The sequence below is a fragment of the Piliocolobus tephrosceles genome, chromosome 17 (genome assembly GCF_002776525.5).
Source record: "Piliocolobus tephrosceles isolate RC106 chromosome 17, ASM277652v3, whole genome shotgun sequence".
Lineage (NCBI taxonomy): Eukaryota > Metazoa > Chordata > Mammalia > Primates > Cercopithecidae > Piliocolobus > Piliocolobus tephrosceles.
In genome coordinates, this window is record NC_045450.1 from 52,829,759 (window position 1) to 52,834,821 (window position 5,063).

Sequence of the window (5,063 nt, forward strand, 5' to 3'; positions counted from 1 at the left end):
TCAGAGACCTTTGCCGCCTCCTGCCCCTCAGGCTCTCAAGACTCTGCTCTGAACCTTGGCACCCACTGGAGCTGCTCCATCTTTGCAGTCTCCCCCACGTGGCAGGGCTGATCAGTGCATGGGTAGTGTGACCTAAACCTGATGACTAGAGATGCAAGAAGGCCTCCTAAAAAGAAAATGAGCCAACTCTTCCAAAGGGACTGGAGGTCCCAAGCTACCCAGGAGGGGAAGTGATCCTAGCTTTGATGTATTTTAGGGACTGCACGTTTGATGTTGCCCAGTGTCTGCTGTCCAGGAGGAAGGCAGATTGATGACCAAGTGCTCAAGGTGGGTTAACTCTCATGTCTACTGCTGCCGATGGGGACCTTTTTTTGTTTGTTTGTTTTGAGACAGAGTCTCACTTTGTTGCCCAGGCTAGAGTGTAGTGGCACAATCTTGGCTCACTGCAATCTCCGCCTCCTGGGTTCAAGCGGTTCTTGTGCTTCAACCTCCCGAGTAGCTGGGACTACAGATGTGCACCACCAAGCCTGGCTAAATTTTGTATGTTTAGTAGAGATGGGGTTTTGCCATGTTGCCCAGGCTGGTCTCAAACTCCTACTCTCAAGCAATCTGTCTCCTCAGCCTCCCAAAATGCTGGGATTACGGGGGCTTTTTTTTTTTTTTTGAGACGGAGTCTTGCTTTGTCGCCCAGGCTGGAGTGCAGTGGCCTGATCTCAGCTTACTGCAAGCTCCGCCTCCCAGGTTTACACCATTCTCCTGCCTCAGCCTCCCGAGTAGCTGGGACTAACCGCGCCTGCCACCTCGCCTGGCTAGTCTTTTGTATTTTTTAGCAGAGACAGGGTTTCACCGTGTTAGCCAGGATGGTCTCGATCTCCTGACCTCGTGATCTGCCCGTCTCAGCCTCCCAAAGTGCTGGGATTACAGGCTTGAGCCACCGCGCCCGGCCAAATTTTTTTTTTTTTTTTTTTTTGAGATGGAGTTTTGCTCTTACTGCTCCGGCTGGAGTATAGTAGTGTAATCTCGGTTTACTGCAACCTCCACCTCCTGGGTTCAAGCAATTCTCCTGCTTCAGCCTCCTAAGTAGCTAGGATTACGGGCGCCTGCCACCATGCCTATCTAATTTTTGTATTTTTAGTAGAGGTGGGGTTTCACCATGTTGTCCAGACTGGTTTTGAACTTCTGACCTCAGGCGATCTGCCTGCCTTGGCCTCTCAAGGTGCTGGGATTACAGGCATGACCCACTGTGCCTGGCCTAAGAAACTTATTATACATGTGATGATCTTACAGCAGATGATAAATTTCTGCCTCACAAAGTCATTCAGGATCAAGTCCAAGTATCTCTGACCATACCTTGTTTCCTTGTCTTTGAGGCCAAAGTGAAGATGAGGTAATATATGCAAGCAAGGCCACAGCAGTGTGATCTCATACGGAATGAAGCTCCGCTCACTCTTCTTTGTTTTTCCCAGGATTCCCCTGATTTCCAATTATGTTTCCCCAACACAGTCTGTTATTAATATGAATTATTCTTCCGATTTATAATTCCTGAATTTGGCCATGACTTACAACTTGACCCCCTCTGCTCCAAGATCATAGAAGTTCATGGCCGGGAACTGTGGCTCATGCCTGTAATCCCAGCACTTTGGGAGGCCAGGGCAGGCAGATCACCTGAGGTTGGGAGTTTGAGATCAGCCTGACCAACATAGGGAAACTTCGTCTCTACTGAAAATACAAACTGAGCCAGGCGTGGTGGCGCATGCCTGTAATCCCAGCTATTAGGGAGGCTGAGGCAGGAGAATTGCTTAAACCCAGGGAGGAGGAGGTTGCAGTGAGCTGAGATTGTGCCACTGCATTTCAGCCTGGTCAACAAGAGTGAAACTCCATCTCAAAAAAAAAAAATCATAGAAGTTCGGCTTTCCTCCAGAAGCTTTTTTGGCATGGCTCCTACCTGCCACCTTTAAGGTGACATCAGTCTGGAGATCCCCAGTTTGTAGGTGACAGTATTCTTGGATGAAGTCAGTGAGGGAGATGTCTACATGGATCTTGTTGGGGTATGGATCTTTCCCATTGACCTACCTGACTGCAAATCTTTTTTTTGAGACAGAGTCTCACTCTGTCGCCCAGGCTGGAGTACAGTGGCGCGGTCTCAGCTCACTGCAACCTCCACCTCGCAGATTCAAGCGATTCTCCTGCCTCAGCCTCCCAAGTAGCTGAAATTACAGGCATGCGCCACCATGCCCAGCTAATTTTTGTATTTTTAGTAGAGATGAGGTTTCAGCATGTTGGCCAGGCTGGCCTCGAACCCCTGACTTCAAGTGATCTGCCCGCCTCAGCCTCCCAAAGTGCTAGGATTACAGGCGTGAACCACCGGGCCTGGCCTTGGCTGTGGATTTTGTAGTACTGATTTGGGTCCAGGCTCTCCTCCTCAGGACCCACACCATTGTCAGTGGTATGGTTGGTGGCAGCAGCAGTGACCTGGGCTTAGCTGTTTCTCACTGAGCTCTTACTGCGTGGCCGCCTTCTCTGCCACTTTCTTCTTGGCTTTCAGGTATCTCTTCAGCTTGTTCTTGCTCAGTTTTGACTCACCACCATCCACTTTAACCTTGGCCCCTTGTACTGCAGTCATCTTCCCAGAGGCCCTGACCCAAAAGTCTGTTTTTTTTTTTTCTTTTTCTTTTCTTTTTTTTTTTTTGAGATGAAGTCTCGCTCTGTTGCTCAGGCTGAAGTACAGTGGCGCAATCTCGGCTCACTGCAACTTCTGCCTCCAGGGTTCAAGAGATTCTCGTACCTCATCCTCCAGAGTAACCAAGGCTACAGGTACCCACCACCACTCCTGGCTAAATATTCGCATTTTTAGTAGAGACGGGTTTTTATCATGTTGGCCAGGCTGGTCTTGAACTCCGGGCCTCAAATGATCCTCCCGCATCAGCCTCCCAAAGTGCTGGAATATACGAGTGAGCCACTGCGCTTGGCCCGGTTTTTGCTTTTTTTCATGTGGCTGTGTACTTAAGGAACCAGTCTTATTGTGTAGGTGAGAAAACTGAGCAGCTGGTCAGAGGAGGGGTTCCTTCAATCCCTCCACTTTCAGCTGCTGCCTCTAGGAAAGGCCTCAAATTCCTTACATCTTTTTTTTTTTTTTTTGAGACAGAGTCTGGCTCTGTCACCCAGGATGGAGTGCAGTGGCGCAATCTCAGCTCACTGCAACCCCCACCTCCTGGGTTCAAGTGATTCCCCTGCCTCAGCCTCCTGGGATTATAGGCACACACCACCATGCCTGGCTAATTTTTGTATTTTTAGTAGAGACGGGGGTTTCTCCATGTTGGCCAGGCTGGTCTCAAACTCATGACCTCAAGTGATCTGCCCACCTCAGTCTCCCAAAGTGCTGGGATTACAGGTGTGAGCCACTGTGCCCGGCCTCAAATTCCTTACACCTATCAGTTTGGGCATCCTTTCCTGATCACCCACTGGTGCTGGCCATTTGCTGGGGTGTGCAGTGAGGTGGCTGGATAAGTCTCCAGCTATCACATGTGCTGGCATAAGCACATGGGGGTGGAGGGTGGGCTCTGTAGGGGCCCCAGGATCCAGAAGCCAGTGCTGACCAAACATCTACTAGGCAGCATGTGTGATTTCACATTTAACCTCAAATTCAGACTTGCTGTCTCTTTTGCTTAACCTAGTCTGCTCATCCCTGAGGGCTATCAGATCTGTTTCTGCAAAAACACAGTGAAGTCACAGCACACCCTGCCCCGGAGCTCTCTGAGCTTCCTGTTTTTATGCAGAAAGCCTGCCCTCCTGTGAAACTGACCACGTGAGAGCTCACTGACTCCGAATCTGGGTGACTCTGAGAAGCTTAGTTAAAAACAACAACGCAAAATTTTTTTTTTTTTTTGGAAACTGTATCTCACTCTGTGGCCCAGGCTGGAGTGCCGGGGTGCCATCGTGGCTCACTGCAGCCTCAAACTTCAGGGCTCAGGTGATCCTCCCACCTCAGCTTCCTGAGTAGCAGGGACTACAGGGTGGGGCCACTACACCCAGCTAATTTTTTTTTTTTTTTGATAAAGACGAGATTTCACCATGTTGCCCAGGCTGGTCTCAAACTCCGGGTCTCAAGCGATCCTCCCACCTTAGCCTCCCACAGTGTTGGGATTATAAGCATGAGCCACTGTGACCAGACCAAAACACTTTTTATAAGGAAAACTGCAAATACATGAGAAAGGAGGGAGAAAAGTGTATTAACTCCCATGTAGCCATCACCCAGTTTCAACGATTATCAAATGATGGTCCATCTTATTTCATTTATGCTCTCGCTCACCCCTTTCTACAGATTGTTTTAAAGCAAATCATAGACATCTATTTCATCCATTTTTAAGTATGCCTCTCTAAAAGGTAAGGGCTCTTTTTAGGCTGGGCGCGTGGCTCATGCCTGAAATCACAGCACTTTGGAAGGCCGAGGTGGATCACCTGAGGTCAGGAGTTGGAGACCAGCCTGACTAACATGGCGAACCCCATCTCTGCTAAAAATACAAAAATTGGCTGGGTGTTGTGGAGGGTGCCTATAATCCCAGCTACTCGGCAGTCTGAGACAGGAGAACTGCTTGAACCCAGGAGGCAGAGATTGCAGTGAGCTGAGATTGTGACACTGCACCCAGCCTGGGGGAGAGAGAAAGACTCTGTCTCTAAATAAATAATAAATGGTAATGGCTCCTTTTTAAAGACAACTACAAGCCAGATGCACTGGGCCATTCCTGTAGTCCTAGCTACTTGGGAGGCTGAAACAGGAGGATTGCTTGAGCCCAGGAGTTTGAGGCCAGCCTGGGCAACATAATAAAACCCTGTTTCTGAAAAATAAAATAAATAAATAAAAGGCAATTACCATACCATTATGGCCCTTATAAAAGTTAACAGTACTTTTCTTTTAAAACTTGTAGAGACAGGGTCTTGTTTTGTTCCTCAGGCTGGTCTCAAACTCCTGGGCTCAAGCAATCCTCCCACTTTGGCCTCCGAAAGTGCTGGGATTACAGGCATGAGTCACCACACCCAGCCACCTTTTTTTTTTTTTTTTTTTT